Source organism: Podarcis raffonei, chromosome 11 (genome assembly GCF_027172205.1).
Source record: "Podarcis raffonei isolate rPodRaf1 chromosome 11, rPodRaf1.pri, whole genome shotgun sequence".
Lineage (NCBI taxonomy): Eukaryota > Metazoa > Chordata > Lepidosauria > Squamata > Lacertidae > Podarcis > Podarcis raffonei.
The window spans coordinates 25,089,507-25,110,167 of NC_070612.1; positions in this window are offsets into that span (position 1 = coordinate 25,089,507).

Genomic DNA, 20,661 nt, shown 5'->3' on the forward strand with positions numbered 1-20,661 from the left:
TACCCCTGCTTGCCCTTTTAGAGGGAAGCACCCCCTCAAGAAACCCAAATATATATATTTTTTGGTTTGTTTTGTTATAACAATGGCTAAGTGAGGTATATGAACCCTGTCTCCCAGGACCCAGTCCTGTACTCTAGCCACTAAGCCACAATGGCTCGTCTCTAAAATATTTTCTTTACAATTAAATTACACAGGCTGCAATGTCAGCCTAAAATAATGCAATAAAAACAAGTGCTGCAGTACCCCAGAACGGCCACTAGAGGGCCTACGAGAGCAAACTAGGCCTCAAAAATGGCGCTCCCGCCAAAAAGAAGCAGGGAAGGTGGCGGTCACAATGGGGCCTGCTCCCAGTTCCCAATTAGGCCACGCCTGCCTCCCTGCAGCCCTGGCAGACACCGGGCCTCCCTCGCAGGGAAGGCCTGCCAGGCTAACAAGGCCAAAACCGGCCCTTTAAGGAATAGGGCGGGGGGAGCTCACAGCAAGGCCTCCTAAGGGCCTGGCAAGGCCAGAGGCACTAGGCGCCGCCGAAAAAGGCCTAAAAACGGCCGCCCAAGGCTTCAGCGTTAAGGTAAGCTGGGGGGGTAGGGGGGTAGGGGGGAATTAAAAGATCAAAGGGGAAAGCAGAGTAAAAGTAAAAGAAAATATTACACAGGAAAAAGAAAATTTAATAGGACTAAAATATCAATTAAATAGAAGCTAATGCAATTAAAGCAGGCCTAAGACAGAAGGTAATTTGTAGAAAAATACAACCGTCTCCCTTCGCTGTGATCAATCCGCTGCACGGGCGAAAAGAGGAAGTCCTAGCCTCGTGCAAGGAGTTTTAGCATTTCTGGCTGTCAATCAATAAATGGCAACATTAATTTCCTCCCAAGAACAAGGGAAGCCCCAATCGCATCAGTGGCCAACGATCAGTTAGCCCGCCCCCAACTTTGGAGTGTCCTGGCGGCCCCCACCGCAACACGTGCTCTCCATGAAGGAGAACACGCTTTGCCATTTGTTTGAGTTATTTTCTGTGGGAAACTTCAAGAAATGTCTATGAAGTGCTCTGCCAGGCTTTCATATACAGTGGTACCTCAGGTTAAGTACTTAATTCGTTCCAGAGGTCCGTACTTAACCTGAAACTGTTCTTAACCTGAAGCCCCACTTTAGCTAATGGGGCCTCCCGCTGCTGTCGCGCCGCCAGAGCATGATTTCTGTTCTTATCCTGAAGCAAAGTTCTTAACCCGAGGTACTATTTCTGGGTTAGCGGAGTCTGTAACCTGAAGTGTATGTAACCTGAAGCGTATGTAACCCAAGGTACCACTGTAGTGGCCTTCTCTCCTACCCCATTCACATTTTTCTACACAGGTTGCACTTAAATAATATTGATAAGTCAAAACAGGATCATTAGCAAAACGTGCAAGATAGAAAGTACTATGGAGGACCTTTATCCACAGATAAAGTGCTGCTGAGCCCGTGACTTTACAAGCGACAGCTTTATGAGGTTGCCCTCAGTTATTATTTATTAAATTTATATCCTGCTGCTCCTCAAAAGGGGAGCCCAGGGTGGCAAACAAGATAACCATGCAATTAAAAACATCTAAAAACAGCCACATATCCTCGCAGCTAACAATTTCAAGGTTGTCAGGAGCAGTATCTTCCAGCCATCAAATGCCTGGGTGAACAAGAATGTGTCTTAGATTCCTGCTGAATGTTAATAATGCGAGAGACAGGCACACCTCGCCAGGGAGGGCACTCAATAAACGGGGAACTTCTACCAAGAAAGCCCTGTCACGAGTTACAGCTAATTGAGTAGCACCCAGCAGTGACACCACAACGGGGCATCCCCTGTCAATCTGTTTACCCAGCCATAAACTGCAAGGCCTAGAGGATGCTGACCCAGCATTGGTCTGGCTGCTGAAAATATGCCACATCCACTTTGGCCTGGCTGGTTTGCTTGCTTGTTTTTTTTTTTTGCAGGGTGGTAGAAGGGACCCACATATTTGCTGAATTTATATTGTTCTGTTGGAATGGGTTTACCTGGGTTTATCTGTTTTTTAAATTGTATTGTTGTGAGCTGCCCTGAGGTAAAGGTGATGTGAGACTTCAGGGAATCCGATCCCTCCCATGGTAGCAGCCAAGAAGTACATAAAACAGTAAAAGTTCTTAACACGTAATTTATTAATATTCACAGAGAGAGACGAAGGAATGCAGTCTGCCCTAGATAACGGCGTTGCTCCAAGTAAAGTCCCACCCCCTCCATCTCTCCTATTCTACGTCACCCCTGCATTGGCTAATCTGAGCTTTCTGCCTCTGAGCTTTCTGTTCTACTACCCTCAATGCTCGACTTGACCTGGGAGAGTGGGGGTCAGGAATGCTTTCCAAAGACACTGAGTCTGTCATCTGTCTCTCCCCTTGTGCTGCTTCTTCCTGCTGTTCCTCTCCCAGTATTTCCCAGCTTTTCTCCTCTGCAGCCTCTGAACTATTACCTTCTGCAAACCACTATTCTAAATCTATACTGTCCTCCTGTTCTCGGGAAGGTTCAGGAGAAGGGGGAGGGCAGTCCCGACCATTCCTCCTCAGTCCAGCCCCTGACAGGTGAGTAAGAAATTATATAAATATGCACCCATTTGATCGCTTCGATATGCAGACCTGGTACTGTTGCAGGCAGCACAGAGTACTTATTCGACACTCATAAGAAATTGTTCTATTAATGTGACACACCTTGGATTCCACGGCTTTGTGACAACAGGCAGGCTCCTTCACTGTATTTTTTTGGCACCTGCTTAAACATTTCTTTTGTTTAGGTAAGACTCTCCAGACCCAAAGGTGTTGTCATGATTTAATTTCTTTTTAGTTTACTGCTGATTTTAATTGTTTTTTAAAATGTATTTAATTACTTGTTTTTAAGTGTTTTCATTGATACTTTTAATATTTTTTTTGTAAACTGCTTAGAGGTATTGTTGCAATCAAGTGGTATGCAGAATTTGTTAAAAGAAATAAAACAAAAATCCTGGGTGAGCAGTTTGCCCCTAGGAGTTCTCACCACAAAGAGAAGTGAAGTGAGCATAACAGGGTCATTATTTTGGTTTCTATAAGCTGCTACTGCCAGACCTGTTGAAAATAACAAACAAACATGCCTTTGAATAGCAGGTTAAACAATATTTTAATGTTTTAGCTGAAGGACCGGGATGAGAAGATGGCTTTGTTTTGTTTTTTATTCTGCATGATAAAGGTGATGTTCTCAAAACGTTGATGAGCTTTCATTAGAATATTGGTTGCCCCTTATACTCTATTGAAATTCAAAGTCTGAAATATGCTTGGAAATATGACCTTGAATTTTCATCACAATTGACAGGTGGCTGGAAGGAAGGTCATTAGGAAGAGAATTTCTCTTATTAAGATTGGTTGATGGGCAATTGCATATTTTAGATAAAGCCAATCCATTGCATTTGGTGGATGAATCTGTTTCCCTTGTCTCACTGCCATTCCTGTTTGATGAGGCTTTGCAAATTTTTGAAGCGCTACAAAAATATGTGAATGGAGATGATATTTTATTCTTGTCTTAATTTTGTTCTTTAACGTTGCACAGAAATTATTTTAATTGCTCCTGTATCCCCCCCTTTTAAAAAACCCTGTACATTTACTGAAACGTATATAAAAGCTTCTGGCATCTACCCAACAAAGTCTATCATACAGCTTTCCAAAACTGAGCCAAAGTGGTGTGGGTGATTATGTGCGTTTCACAAACATTTTCTCTTCCTGCAGAGTCTAATTTGCCTGCAAATAAAATATGCATAACGCCTCTTATCATACTTTCAGAAGACCTGTGCTTCCCTTGTACATGTTATGGGGGTGTGTCACGTTGTGAGCTTCTTCAGGGTCCCAATTTGCAGGAATATAGCCAATCAGGTGTGTACCTATGATGACATCACTGAAGACAAACAAAGCTAGTTGGGAGGAAAAGGCCTATTCAGGAAGCACTGCCCTCACTCTGAATTAGTTTTGTTTGTCCCCAGGGACATCATCACATCCAAACCTGACGGGTTGCATGATGGTGTCAATCTTACAAAGATGCGCTATGTTTGAAATGAGATATGGTACTTAAGCTACACCCAGTCACAGCTGAGAAGTGGCATGTAATGTAATAAGTAAGGTTTGGGGGATTTTTTGTGGGGGAAACTTCTCTCCTCTTCAGTCACTTTTCACTTTGAAAACAATTGCTAAAGAAAAGAAAATTTATTTTATCTCGGGGGGCTGGGATTTACCCTGTCATTTGTCTTCAGCCTTAGTAGGGAGTTGTGAAATACCCTGTAACATTTTTGAATCTTCATTCTTCATGGCTGCTTAAGAAAAGAATATTTTTCCAGAAGATGAATGAGTCGAAATACATATCTCATAACCTTTAACAGTGCTGCCTTTCTACTCAGACAGTAGCATGCAGGGTCCCTTTGAGATAAGGGAACTATGGTTACTCCTCACTCATTCAATGGATAAAATATAAAATTAAATTTCATGGTGGAAAAGCATGCAGGAGGTTTCCTGGTTTTCTTGAATGCATGAGATGTTTTTGATACCCCTTCATAGGACCTTTTTAAAAAATCCTTTTTTTGTATACCGCAGAGTTGATAAATGCATTAAGTGCATGTAATATTTATTGCTCCGGGAACAGCATGTATCATGAGAAGAAACGAAATCTTTCTGTACAATGCCTCAACATATGAAAATTGAAACTGTATCCTCTCCCTCAAGTCAGAAACATTATGCAAGTGACAGTTTTGCGGTTTTGAAGAAACTAGAGAACAAGGATGCTTGATTACGGGTTTGCAACAACAACAAAAATCACATTGCTTCTTTCTTTTTGTAACTAAGTCACTGTGCAAACCGAGGAAACAGCTGCTTTGCTAGTCACTATCTCTCTAGGATGTTCCAATTTAATGTCTGCCACCAGGTAAGATTTAACAAGATATGTCAATTTGACTACATGGAGGTAGATGACAAGAGAATCCCACATTAGGAGAGAGAGATGCTGTGTATGTGTTTGAGTGTGTATCCCTCATCTCCCCTTCCCATTGTACAGACTGTGCATTAAAACAATATTTAATCATGGAATGGAATGCCATTATTAGTGAAATGTTCTAAATAAGACCTAGACCTGGTGTGTGTGTGTGTGTGTGTGTGTGTGTGTGTGTGTGCGCGCACACACACACACACACACACACACACACCCTACCTCCCGATCAACCATAGATGGGTCTGCGGTAACAAAAGCAACATCCTAGAAGTTCTCCCCGTGCTTAAGAATTCTTCAGAGCTTGCTTCGGGAAACTCCTTCATGAGGCAGTAACAAAGCAAATAGAAAGTTGGACACAGATCTGAGTTCATGTCCTGCATCTGTCACTGACTCATTGCTTGCTGTCTTCAGCAAGTGCACCTGCCTGTGAGTTTTCTTGGACGCACCTGGGCCAGCCACTCATGGAAACAGAATTTTGGTCCCTTAGAAACACAGGAAGCTGAGACAGTCTGTTGGTCCATCAAGCTCAGTCTATACTGACCAGCAGTGGTTCTGCAGGGTTTAAAGCAGGAGTCTCCCACAGCAGGGCCAGATGAAGACCTTTAGAAGCATGCAGATAGATAGATAGATGATAGATAGATGATAGATAGATAGATAGATAGATAGATGATAGATGATAGATAGATAGATAGATAGATAGAAAGATAGAAAGATAGATAGAGATAGATGATATAGATATATTTTTCAAAACAAAATTTTCATATTTTCAAAACATAAACAGTAATAAATTGTAAAATACATTTTTTTGAAATGAAACAAAATCTACAGTAAGATGGAAAATAATGTTTGTTTTTGTATACCTCCACTTTATTTATATTTGAATTTTTCCCTCCTGCTTTTTCTAATTGCAAAGTCTTTGATCAGATCTTCGAAACTAATCTTAGACATCTACTGTACTTCTATACTTAGTAGAGATAAGGCCGCATCTAGAAAGCCACAGGTTCGCCATCCATGCCATATGACCAAAAATATATATTATTTGAGCATGAGAAATACATGCTTTTGCATTATATTAAGCAGAACAAACAAGGCAGATTACTCATATAATGTCAACTGCGTCTTGTAGCCCACAAGTCCCATCCTTCCTCCAAGAATTTTGGAAACATCAAAATCTTCACTTCCCTCCAGCGAGAAGACATAAATGATGATGCACTACTTTTGAAATCTCTATTTTTAGTATGCCATACAAATACAGCTCTTACATTTTCAGAATCTCAGCACTTGAGTACATCATGACAAAGTTCCCCTATCCAGGATCCAAGAAAGAAAGATGGCATGTTTACCTGTCAGGTAGTGACATGGCTTTTACCAGTGGAAAGGTAAAACAAGCACTGTACCTATTAAAGAGAGACAGGTGGATAACACGGTAAAATGTGCATTATTTAGGCTCCTCCACATTATGGAGGAGGAAAGAAGCAAAGAGAAATGGAGCAGATCTTTTGCATGCAAGTGGCAGTGCTTGCCCAGACTCCAGCCTGTTTCTCTGCCAATCTTTTCAATGAACATGAACATTGGTGGCGCTTTCCTGCATACTGAATGGTGCAACAGAGGAAGAAAGGGAAGAAACAGCCTGAAACTGAGCCAAAGGAACAGGGACGGAAGAATCCTCTTCGTGGCATATTCAAAGCAGGTTGGGGGAGAAAAGAAAGAAGGATTTCTTTTCTTTGTGAACAGTGAACACCAACCTGGATCCATTATAGTGAGAATTACAATTAAGGACATGCCATTAGCTCTGCTTGAAAGAGCATCTGCACCAGGTGTCTCCTGCCCCTGAACTGCTTCCATTGCCACGTGGCCATTACAAAAAAAACTGTTTAACATTAAGGATTGGTGCCTGCATTTGCTTCACCCCCTCTTCCCTCCCGGTCCATTTTTCCTTTCGTGCCTTGTCTTGTAGATTGTAAGTCTGTGGGCATGGATGGCCTCATTTTAATCCAGGAATGGGGAAACAGGATCTGGTCAGTGGGCCAGGTCCTTTTCTATCCCACTCCCCCACAAACCACACATAGGTCTTTGCAAGCCAAGACGTCATCATTCGGCACTGCCCAAAGGCCAGCAACTTTTGGCTCCTCTTCTCTTCAAATACTTTCTATTCCAGCTGGTCATTCATACAAACTTTATAACTAAGAACCAGTGGCTGGATTTACTTTATTCCCCCCTCCCTCCTAATCCCTTTCCTTTTGTTTTGGGTTGTAAGACTGAGGACAGGGACTATTTTATGGCTATTTGTGGACTGCTCTGAGAACTATTTTTACCCAGGACATATGGCAGGAAGAGGTGCAGTTGGGTTAGATACTACGTGTACGATAACATTTCCAGACACTGAGCCCAAGTAGGGTTGCCCGATGTTCTTCATTTGAAATTCCTTTTGACAGTCCAAGCAGGCGGCTGAAGCCATGTCCAGGCTAAACTCCATGCATGCTATTACACTTTAAACAGATGACATCCACATTTAGCTTCCGTCATACTCCATTAATTAGTTTTGCTCTGCTCAAGTGTCAGGCTTTCATAGTGTGGTGGCTAAGAGGAAGTCTCTGGTTCCGATTTCACCACAGACATGGGCTCACTGATTATATGTCTCTTTACACTGGTTAGCTTTAGGCAAGTCGCCATCTCTCAGCTTCAGCACACTTCCTGCAATACTGACCTACCTAACAGGGTTGGAGTAAGGGAGGGGTAGAAAACTTCTAGGCCAGAAATATATGAAAAACAATAATTCCCATCACCCCAACCATTGACCCTGCTGGCTGGGGCTGATGGGAGAGCATATGGAACAGGGTCACCATCCCTGTTGTAAGGATTACCAAGATAATGTCTGGGAAATAAGCTTGAAGACAGATATAATATCAAAGAGGCTCCTCATGGTATTATGAACATGCCTTTCAAAGCACTTGGGGCTGTCAAGCACTTGGCTGACGACTTGTGCTATGCCTAACATCAGGAAAGAGCAGAGTATCAGATCCACTGCCACATCCAAAGCCCTCATTCCACCTCAAGTCAGATGGGGTGGAAGGCGTTTTGGCTTTCCACCCCCTATTTTTGCTGAGGTTACGCCACACCAGGCTAGCTGAGGGGTCCAGTGACTGATCCCTTCAGTCATACAGCTTTCTATTTAGCAGATCCAAAACCACCAGCATCCTAGCCATGCCTCACTGCATTTCAGGGCTCTCCACCTATTACAACTGATGGGACAAGGACTGGCAGCAGCTTTTCATTTGCCCATGCCTCTGCCATGCTGGAGTTCCCCTTCGCCATATTGGTGGCACTTTGCTCTGCCAATGGAGCCTGGGAGAGAGACACCAATGTACCCCTTCAACTAGCGACAGTGTTGGGGAAAGGATCGCCCTCTGGCTTGAAGAACAGTATGAAAGATGGTCATAGAGCAAGTTCTTGTTTGTTCTCATGTGGCAATATAAATTATTGCCCCTTCTTCCAAAGTATTGCACTCACTATGGTCCTAAATAATCAATGCTCCATACTTCAAACCCTCTAGCTCTGGAATGCCCATTATTTTTTAAACATGTTGATCTGGCATCTGTTTTCTCAGCTGGAGAACTGCTGTCTTTCCTTTATTTACACAAAGCACCTGTCTAATCTGATCACTCTGGGGATCAAACTAAAGCACAGTCAAATTTGCCCTCTGGCTTCCTTTCTTCCTTTCTTTCCAGAGCCACTAACAGTTTCTTCAGCACTGCTTAGCCATTCTGAAATGGGCTGAGATCCCACTTGTTAATCCAACGTCAAATGTCAACTTGCTGGAGAATTTGACTCCTGAACTCCCTTAAGGTTGCAAGTCAGCCATTGTCTCGATTCGAATGGTGTGCAATGAGTGGCAGGATAGCTGGGGAAATTATCTCTTAATTGAGGGAGAAGTTTCTGTAGTTCTTTTGACTAGGCCTAATATATTGTGTCAATACCTTGGTGGTTGCATTGTTCAGTGTCCTTGATGTTTTATCTGAAGGGCAGCACCAGCAGACTCCTAATGACACCTATAAAGGAGATATATTTCATCAAGTCAGTTGCATTTTTCCGTAGATATTTTTTTCATGTGTGTGTTTTACTTGTCCAGTGAACAAATGTGTTGGTGTAAACCATTTCTAACTTCCATGCAGCAATATTTTTTGTGCTATTTTATATAACATGAAATGTTGGCTATAGAGCATCGTTAGCTGCTTTATAAACAAAGTGTTTTAGAAGGCAGTGGGCATGACTGCTGAAACAATATCTAGTCCCACTGGTCTTTAGTGTGAGAGATGTCTTTATTTTACAAGATTTCTTATGTGCCATACAATCCTATATATTGGGAAGGGGAAACTTGAATCCTCCATTTGTTGTTGGACTCCCAGTTCCATTTGCCTCAGCCACCATGGGACACCCACCCAGTCAGAAACCGCAGTCTATCAACATCTGCAGGGGCACAGCTTCCATGTCCCTATTTATACAGAAGCAAGTTGGACTGCATTCTTCTGCTGAATGTCTCCTGAACGTGCAAAAATCTCCATTCCACTCACATTAACCCCAACATAATTAACATCCAACTCACAACATTCCGTTACATTTCAGCATGACCAAGAAACACAGCTCAGCATATGGTTAGATACAGAAAAGGGAGTCTGGCTAATACAGTTGGGAGCCGATTTGATTCTCAAACGTGGGGCTGGTATGAAGCAGTGGGCAGGTTTAACCTTCCCCTCCCCAATAGCAGCCTTAAGTGCACCCTTTTAATTTGACTTCTGTAACAAATATTTGTTATTCATTTCTCTGTGGAGACGCTGCAGCAGTGAAGAGAAAACCTGCTATTCCTGACATTACTGAGAGATGAGAAGTTCCAAGGTTGCAGCCCTTGTCCTTTGGTTTCCTTTGGAATGAGGTCACTGGAGGCTTATCAGTGCTTTGTAATATTTGAGTTTATTTATAAATATATCAGTTGAACGTAAATGAAGGCACAGTTTAAATGAATGATTATCAAAGTTTGCTGCTTACACATGAAATCTCTAGGTAGACATCCTAAAAAGCTCAAAATCATCTCTCTCTCTTTATGTTTTGCAGAAACAAAGCAGCGTCTCCACCCCCATCATTCAGTGCCGAGGGCCTTCTGGCGGTTCCCTTACTAGAGCCGTAGCTCTAGTGACCCAGCGGTGAGAACTGGTTAGGCAGAGGGCCTTCTTGGTAGTGGTGCCTGCCCTGTGGAACACCCCACCACCAGATGTTAAGGAAATAAACAATTATCTGACTTTTAGAAGACACCTGAAGGCAGCCCTGTTTAGGGAAGTTTTTAATGTTTGATGTTTTGTTGTGTTTTTCATATTCTGTTGGGAGCCGTCCAGAGTGGCTGGGGAGGCCTGGCCAGATGGGCGGAGTATAAGTAATTATTATTATTATTATTATTATTATTATTATTATTATTACATACAAAATCTTCACACCTGGATGTTACCATCTTCAGCAAAGCATTTGTTTGTGTGCGGAAGAGGTACCCCCCACTTGACAGAGGTCAAATTGAAAGGGTTCACTTCATAAGACCAGCTTTTGAGAGCAATCAGCCAATCTCCCCAACAAAAGGAAAGTACATGGAAACTTTGCCAAGACTATTAAGGCAGAATCCAGAGGTACTCCTGGATGCATTAATCTGCCCCACCTCCCAACTGCAGCACGGTCTTTTGCTCTTTCATTCCTTCCTGCTTCTCACTTTTCTTGCCGTAGCTCTAGTGACCCAGCAGTGAGAACTTTCTGAATCCTGTCCCACAGGTTTGGGTGTTGTCTCTCCACATGTGCCAAGGAGCAGCCCCTGGAGCTTATTTCAATGGTGAGTAATGGTGGAGCAACAAGGGTTTTGTGGGGAGTTCTAAGAAAGGAGTGGACATCTTGGAATACAGCCATCTTTCTTAGAGCTGTCTCCGAATGCAGAGGAGGAGGAAAAGGTATGCAAATGACCTAACATCTGGAAACAAAACCCCAGCCATTGTGGGCTTGAACAGAATGAACCACTGATACTGAGAATGCTACTAAACCTTTCGTTCCTGTTTGCAAAATGTCCGGGATGGAGTCCTACAATCTTCTGCAATGTAATAGGCTTCCCTAATGGCTTCCCTGATGTTTCCTGTGACTTATCCACAGCCTTCAGCAGCAGCTAATTCACCTCTTATATTTCCAGGCTGGGGACCACTGTGGCTAAGAATTCCTAATCATTATTATTAAGACTAGCGATATACCCAAAAGAAAATCCTATCTCAAGAACCTGCTACGTTAAATAAATGTACAAGCAAGTTTGTACATAAGTGCTTATTGTTCATACTTCATTCTTTCTGTATAGCTATGGAGGTGTGTTGTATCCAGGCACAGTGAGTTCAGTGTGATCTGTCCCTTAAGTGCAGGCCAGGATCCCGAATCCTCCCTCCCTTCAGTGGGAAGCTTTAACCTTCTAGATGTTGCTGGACTACAGATCCCATCATCCCTGAACATATGTCGAGCTGGCTGGGGCTGATAGGAGTTGGCATCCAACAACATGAAAGGAACCACAGCTTTCCCATTTTTGGACTAGATGAAACCTTGCTGCAGGTCTATGATCTTCTGGGCTCAACCCATTTAATCTTGCTCAACCTACTTAGCTGCTTTCTCTGACTTGTGATTCAAAACTGCTTGTAAGAATGGTCTATTTCAGGTGTGGACAGACTTCAGGATTGTGGGCTCTGCTTTGTTTTCAACATATCACCAGGTGCAAATGTTGGTTCAGGAAGCAGAGCCAATTGCCTATGGCACATGATGAGCCTTACTCAAGGGCCTATTTACTTGGCAGCAGAGCTGGGGAACCTTTCAACTTCCAGAGGTTGTTGGACTCCAACTCCCGTTATCCTAGACTACTGGTCTTGCTGTCTTGAGCTGATGGAAGTTGGAGTCCAACAACATTCTGTCCCGGGCCCATTGTTAATCAACATTATATTATAATCAAGATTATATAAGGGGGAAATGCTTGTAGAAATATGTACAAAACTTCATATAAAACTGTGTTTATTGGGATAAATTCACATGAAAATGCTGACAAATTTCCATGAGAATTTTTTTTCTAAAGAAGCAAATTGCTGCAGAAATGAATTTAAGTTGGGAAAAATGAGAAAGCGAGCGAACCAAAATGGAGAGTTCCTCCCTTTCGGTAAAAAGCAAATCAGCTGATGCGTCCTGCTTAGTTCACTGTACACTATATGCACTGGTGACAAAACAGAAACCCCAGAAGGTCTATTCTAAAGTGCAAACCCATAAGCTAACATAGAGGTTGAAATAGTAATATTAATTATAATTAAAGAAGCTCTCAATAAAACCCATTGTGATTAACAGGTTCTTCAATCACAGGATGCATCAATCATCACTCCATTTATTCTGAAAGCATTTCCACAATTTTCTGTATAGCTAAAAGTGTCAAATCTAATATGTGGTAGCCCTGAACTGTAGGTAAATATTATTATTTTTAGTCAAGGGGGCTTTAGTAATATAATACACATTGGTCTAATTCTTAGAAACAGAAGATGATTATTGACTGAATGAGTCTCCACACTGGGGGTGGCGCAATCAGGATGATGTGCACTTCAGTGCTAGAGAAGAAGAATTAAAACTTGAAATTCATAAGGTTCACAAAATGGTTGGTCTACTCAGGGCCAGCTCAAGATAGTTTGCTGTCCAGGAATGTAAAGATGGTGCTCCTTCTCCATTCCATGTACAGAAGCCAACTGGATTGGCAGTTGAACTGTACACTAACCCTGGTGGTGAGACAGCATCTTCCGTTCCATCTGAAGCAACAACCCAGATTTGGGAAGCCAGGACAGGCCATTTTCCAACAGAAGTTAATGGCACGGGGGTTCAGGAGTAACAGTTGAGAAATGGTGCCCCATAGCAACTGTTGCCTGCAGAAGTGTCTACTCAGCCTCTGAGTAGGACTAGCCAAGGTCTACCAATGATTGGAAAAAGTTAGATCTTTTGTCTGTCCCCTTTTCCCTTTTTCAAAAGAGGGCTCCTTGAATGGTCCAGTGGGGAAACCCAGCCTAACCCAGCTGCCTCACCAAGTAAATTGCATTGTTTTATTGCACTGTCTGTGCTTTTGAAGCAAACCAAAATGCATGTCCGTTGGTAGCTGATGAAATTGAGAGGCATCCAGAAGGCTGGCAGACTAGTCACCATCTGGATAAAAGTTTTTGTGTGATGCAATTTTCTGTAAAACGATTATCTGTAAAATGATTTGAGTGAAGAAACTGCAATAGATTTTATTTTCCAATCTTAATATATATATTTGCTGGCATGAAAGCCATTCGTATATGTTGCCTACCCTCTGAGAAACACGGCAAAATGAACACTACTTTGTTGTCCATATATCCTTTAACTCGTTTTCTCCTTACATGCAAACCACGCATTCCACCCCGATTTTTTTTTAAAAAATTAAAGTTTATTTTATTACCCAAACCTTGACCTTATCTTAGAGAACTGCACCAATAAGTGGCCCTGTGTACAGCCATATATATGTGCTCCATATCTCTTATTTGCTGTCCAAAAAAACCTGCATTACAACTCATATGGTCATATTTTGCATCTTATATAAATATGAGAGGAATGCATTGGCTCTCTGTGTATACGCTGAACAGCAAGACAGATTGGGATGACTCTGTTGGGAAATAACTGGTAAATACAAATTAATCCGGAAGTCCCACATGTCTGCGGAACTACAAAGAAAAAAAATGGCTGCCTGCCTGAATTCAGAATTGTGTGCAGGGTTTGACTCACTTTTTAGCCAAAACAGCCGCCAGCTGTTATCCCCTGCCTCTACCCTTCTCAGAGTGAATAGACCACAACCTTGAGTAAGTTTAAGTGCTTTACTTACAGTAAGCACAGGTCTCATTTCTACATGGTTCAATGCTACAGCAAAAACAACACTGGTGAAAGCCTCTTCAGTACAAAATGCAAAAAGTATCTTCAGACATGGTGTCTGGGCTTGGTCAGTTAAGTGAGTCAAAGAAAGAGAAAGAGATGGGAAACCAGGAAGCAACCCTTACTTCCTTCTCCCTGAATGTGAGGGGTTGTGACCTAGCCAAGCCTTCTCTAGTAATTTTCAGCTCTGTGGCCTTTAACTCTTTACTTACTGGCAATTATGCACAGTTATGGTTGGCTGCATAAATCTCCCACAGACTCAGGAAACACTCTCATTCCTTTGCTGGATGGCACTGTTAGCAGTGCATGCCAATTTGTATTAAGGGTCCCCAGTCTTCCATTGTCTCTCATGCCTTGGTTTTCCCAACAAGTTTAAACGCACTATCTTCTCCCCCACCCTTTTAAAAATGTTAAGTTGTCCATGCTCAGAGTACTTTCTTTTTATCGTGGCTGCTCAAATGTTTCTATTCATGTTTTGCTGAGAGTTGTGAAACTGAACATGTTCGGAGTATTATTATTATTTTTGTTTGCAAAGGTTTGTGCCATAATACATGTGTACAACAAGACTTATTTTACAGAGCCTCATTTTGTGGGAGAAGGAGAGCTCTGTTTGGGGAACTGTGCCAGTGTCCCCAACCACCTTAATCCAGCCTTGAAAGTGAGCAAGGGCCGCCAGTCCTACTAGTTTGGGAGTGCATGTGAAGAGTGGGTAATGTATAAAATAAACTCATAATCATATTGCTTATTACTTGCCTTGGGCAGTCACCAACTTGTAGCCTCATCTACCCTGCATGGCTGTTGTAAAGATTACAGAAGGAGGTACACAATGGCTGCAAAAGGCAATTTAGTGCGTTGTAGCATAGGCATTAAATGTTGGTTCCTTCAAACTATGTGGTGCATCTTTGTCCTATAAAGGGAGATCAGCAAAAATAAATAAATTCTGTCCCGCCCCTGGACTCCAATGGGAGTTTCCATTGGTTCCCAGTTCCCTCTACAAATGGAAGGAGCCTCACAATTTGTTGAGGGCAAGGCAGGATTTAAGCCATTAATGTTCCCCTTGTTTCTGAGAGAGACGATTAGCATGCGATCTTCCCTGGTGGCCTGGGGAATCTCGTTTTTGCTTAAATGGGAAGGTGTTGCACACAGCTGTGGTTCCCAGACAGTGAATGCACATGAAAAAAAGGTACACTCAGTTTGCAAGCATGGACAGTGGGAGTAAAGGCAGGTGCAATGATTTTGAAAGGCACATTAACACAGGTAAAAAGAGCCAGAAAGGTGAAAGTCTTTCCCATATTAAAAGTACAGATTTCTCTTCCCAGCTCTCATGCTCCTGCTCTCCCTTTCTTGAAGCTGACATTTTCCCTATGGTTAAGGCGGAATTTACTACTTTAAAGAAACTGTGACTCACACAGGCCAGGTGACAGTTGCTCTTTTCAGTGTTTAGAACTATAATTCTTCTCAATTATCAAAGACATAAATTACTATTATTTCCTTACCCAGATCGAACATCTCCCTTAAACATGTGAAGGAAAAATTGCAGGTTGTCTAGTGAATTTTCCTCTTGGAAAAAACTGCTTATTCTTAATATATAAGTTCAATGAAAGTTCAAAAGTTTATCAGTGCAAAGCCTGCTTCCTATAATGTATCTGCTAGTGTCTCTATCTATTATTCTAATATTCTGAACCAAATAGGCTTTTTTGGGGGGGAGGGTGTGTGTGTGGATATTGTCTTCTTTAGAAAATTAATCACACAGCACATTTCTACTCCAGAGTGTGTTGCAATGCCTATTGATCATAATCAAACCACAGATGGTGTTAGCATAAGAGGAAGCTGGCTGTGGTACAGGATGTGTCAATCATGGGAACAAATTGATTTTGACTGTCGCAGGAAAATATTCTTTGAGACCAGCATAATTCCACAAGGTTCTGTTGCCTGAAGAATTTTGATAAGGCGGTATTTCTGGAAAAAATAAAGAGGAGAGGGAGAAGTGTCACTGCATCAAGTTACTGTGGAGTTTAACATGATTACTAAGGGGGAGGGAATGTTGACTTAATCTGATTTCCATGCATTCATACCTAGGGTTGTAGCCCTTGCTGTCTTACTCAGAGAAGACCCATTCAAGTTAATAATGTGACTAACATTAGAGTCAGTGGGGTGTAGTAGTTGAAGGGTTCAAACCCCACTTAGCCATGAATTATTATTATTTAGAAGACATCTGAAGGCAGCCCTGTTTAGGGAAGCTTTCAATGTTTAATAGGTTATTGTATTTTAGTGTTTTGTTGGAAGCCACCCAGAGTGGCTGGGGAAACCCAGCCAGATGGGTGGGGTATAAATAAATTATTATTATTATTATTATTATTATTATTATTATTATGAAATTCACGGAGTGACCTTGGGCCACTCATGGCCTCTCAGGCAGACCTACCTCACAGGGTTGTTGTGGGCAGTCAATGAGGTGTGGTAGAACTTTGTACACCACCTTGAGCTCCTGGGATATAAATGCAACAAATAAAAAAATAAATATAATAAATAACTTGGATTCCTCAACTTAGTTGATTACACCCCCGAATGCTTCTGTACTGCAGGAGTGGGGAACTTTTTTCAGCCAGTGTGTCACATTCCCTTCTTGGCAAGCCCCTTGGGCCATATGCGAGTGGTGGGTGGGACCAGAGGAAAAATGGGAGGAGCAATCAATGCAAATCTTTCCTTTGTGCAGTAGACTAGTTTCTACACGTACTCAAGGGCATATTCCAGCCAGGCAAAAACACCCATGATGTGAAACAGGAATGGTCAGCATTGTAGCCTGGGATGAGTACTAAGGGCCACATAGATAGGTCTTTGAACCCCAGGCCTGAGATTGCCGCCCGCCTTGCTGCATTGCAAGGAGGTAAATATTGTTGTATTGGAAAGCATTATACAGGTAAGGGTAAATGAAAATATGGGTTTACAGAGAAGCCTTTTGAAAGCTCATGGCTGCATGCAAATACTGTACTAACAGTCTGTTAATATTTTGCTCTGTTGCAGTAACTTATGCATGGGGACCTCCAAGCACTTTGCATGCATTAATGAAACAGACTCCATTGGGAGGCAAACGTTGTTATATGGATTTTGCAGGTGGATAAGTGCATGCGTTGAGAAGAGAAGCAACTGTAATGGGGGTTTTTTGGCCAAGAGGGAATGAATTTTCTTTGTGCCATTATTATTGGCAAGGCCAAAGCTTGGAGCAAACTTGATGTCTTCAATAAGACTTTACTCAGAAAAGCCTTTTACTGTTGTTATTTAAACAGAATAAAGATCTGATTGTTAACAAGATTTGAAACCGAAGACTTGTGCAGAGTTAATCCAATGTGCATGGAAGTCCAGCTGATATTGAATAAAACTGAGGCTGTGATCCTATACACACTTACCTGGAAGTAAATTGCACTGGGGCTTACTTCTGCGTAGACAGATATCTGAAATGCTCAGAAATCTCTTTGAATAGAAGGTCAATGTAAGTAAATAATAATAATAAACATGGGATTAACTCATCTCATCCAAAATGTGGTTTAAGTTGCATTGTAAGTGCCCTGTACCTACATTAATTCTCCATTGCCCATTTGACGTTCTCCTCCAAATCACTGCCTTCTCACCCTTACCCTTCCCTCAGTCCAGATTTTCTCATACCAAGGATATTCCAAAAAGGATAGGGTGTGAGAAAATCCGGACTGAGGGAGCAGAAAGTGTGAGAGACACACGAGCAGTGCTTATTCAGTGCTCCTGCTGGTATATTTGCACTGTGTCGGCCTCACTGCTGCCACTTCCCTCCTGCCAAGGCACAGCAATGCTGGTGTGGGGAGGTTGGATAAGTGTCACCATCCCACAATGCCAACCACTAATGAATTTGTCTGCTCTCCATTAAAGCCATCTATGTTGGTGCCCATCACCACCGCATCTTGTGGAAGTGAAATATGTATAGGACTGAATCTTCTTCTTTGGCGAACACTCGTAGCCGAGTGAGATTGTCTTCCATAAACACAGTTTTAACAGTGAGTCTGTAAGTGACTGTGGAGGCCAATTATGGATCCACACACCCTTCCACAGTGGGGACATAGGTTTCCAGGTGGTAGTTGATAATGGTGAGGGTTTGCCAAGCGTGCCTTCCTCTTAGCACATTTCTCCCTTTCTCCCTGGGTTTGGGTGTCTTCAGAGCCCACGACACCTTTGGTAGAGGTTGTTCTCCAATTGGAGCACTCACAGGCCAGTGTTTCCCAGCTGTTGGTGTTTATACTACATTTTTAAAGATTTGCCTTGAGAGAGTCTTTAAACCTCTTTTGTTGACCACCAGAATTACACTTTCCATTTTTAAGTTCTGAATAGTGTAGTTGCTTTGGAAGACGATAATCAGGCCACCGCACAACATGACCAGTCCAACGAAGTTGATGAATAGGTAAGAATCCATAAAGAATGATTGCCATGGCATTGAATATAACATATTTCTTTATAAACTGTTGTCTTAGAACTCAATGGGATTTACTTCTGAGCAGACGTGTATAAAATTGCACGTACGTAGTATGTAGCTTAGACACACTTCTATGACTTTATAAGGGAAGGGGTCATAGCTCAGTGGTGGTACACCTGTTTCCTTGGTAGCAGAACTGAGAAATGTTACAGTAGATGTCCAAAGCTTGTTGCATATTGCCATTCACACCATTGCAATTTAGGATGACATTCAACAAAATGTTACCCAAAATAGATGCACTGAAACTGCATGACTAAGATATGTCCATTAATTTTGATGGCTCTGTTCCGAACAAAACTTGCTTGAATACCACCTGAAGGTTTGTGAATGCCTCAAAAACTATTTTTCTGCTTTTCAGATATTTATCAGTTAATGGTGATTAGGACAGCCACTGGTTTGTCTCCTGATGTCCTGGACGTCTGTGATAGTCAACACTCACGCATACAACATTCCCAACTTTTTGGACATTTGCTGCAATATACACACTTTCAGACACAACTGACTCTTGGGCATGCATAATACAAGAAGAAACGTTGGATGTAAAGCAGCCATCAACTATTTAATGTGAAAGATCACATGCTGACTATCTGAAATTTTCAATATTCAATGGGTATCTCACTGCAGGCAGTGGAGATTGGGGTGGATTTATGGATGTGCATTCATTCTTCCTTACAGCAATATGTGCCAATAGTTCATATCCTCTTTGCTTGCTTGTCATCTCGTATTATCTGGATGGCATCAATAAATAATAAGCAGAGCCTGACACATTTTCTGGCATCTCAGATTACATGTGCCTTCCTAGAGTTTAGGGAATGCCTCACTAGGGGGAAGCATTTAGGCATGCCACATCTTTCTATGACGCCTTGGATCTTTCCCAGGCATTCTCGAGGGCTTTGCATGCATTTTTCCACGTAATGTTTATGACTCTATGTACATAGTTAATGTCAGCTTTGGCATTCGAAAGTAAATCTGTTTTATGCTGGCATCTCATGTGGTCATTAGAGGCATTTCTGTGTTCATGCATTTGCTTTTGAAGTAATCAAGGTGGTTTCTTTATATCGCTACAAGCCTTAAGTGAGTTGCAGTTGTTCAAATGCGCTACATTTGAAGTACCTGATGCTCGGGGGTCACATTTGGCCCTTGGCCTAACTTCACATGCCCCTCAGCATCAGAGCCACATTAGGAGCTTCCTTATATGAAGTCAGGTGGTTAGTCTGTCTGGCTTAGCACCATCAACATTGACCACCACCAGCAGCTCCCTGTGGTTTTGGACAGGGATTTTTCTCACCCTTACCAGGAGGAGCCATGGACTGAAACTGAGTCCTTTGGCATGCAAGACATGTGCTCTACTACGCAGCTACAGGCCTTCTCTGCCATCAAGCTCTCCAAATCTATCACTTGATTGCTGCTCTGGAAATTGAGACAGTATGGGGCAGCAGAGTGTGTGAGTGATGCAATGCTACAAGCCACACCCACTTTTGGCTATGCCCCACGCACTACCATTTCCCCTCTGTGTTAACAGCCCTCCATAGGAAAATGGGTTTCCCACCTCTGCGCTATATCCTTAGCTAGGGTTTCCTTCCCTCCCAGGCAAGTACAGGGGAATACTGCTTGCCAAATTAAAACTTCTAGATATCTCCATTGTTTTTCCTTGTCAGTATCAAAGACATAGACCCAATCCAAGAGGCACTAGTATTTGCTTCAATGCATGGGTGTAGACCTGTTGCACATTATGTCCCTCATATCTGCTCCACAGCTATTTGCATCTTCCTTGGGATCCTAGCACCCTATCCTATGTGCTGTTACTGCTCCACACTAAGGTGCAAGGCTTCTAAATCATAAAGGGATTAGGCGACATAGGGTGGGGATGAGGGGTGAGTGAAACATATCTGTTCTGAACTGAAAACAAAGGATATGATAAATATATATACACACACGACTTTTTATTTAGAGGGGGAAAATAACAATCCCAAATTCATTTGTTCTGGTAGAAAATGCATAGGCTTTCTTAACAAATTAAGTAGTTCATTTATTGCAGAATTTTATTATATGATTTGTTTGCAATTACATACTTGCATTTTATTAAATCAGAGGCTGCAACATTTAGGAATAAATCCCAATGAACTCAGGAGGGCTCACTTCCATGTAAATGTGCTCAGGACCATGCTGTCAATGTATTCATGTTGCATGTAGCTGTAAT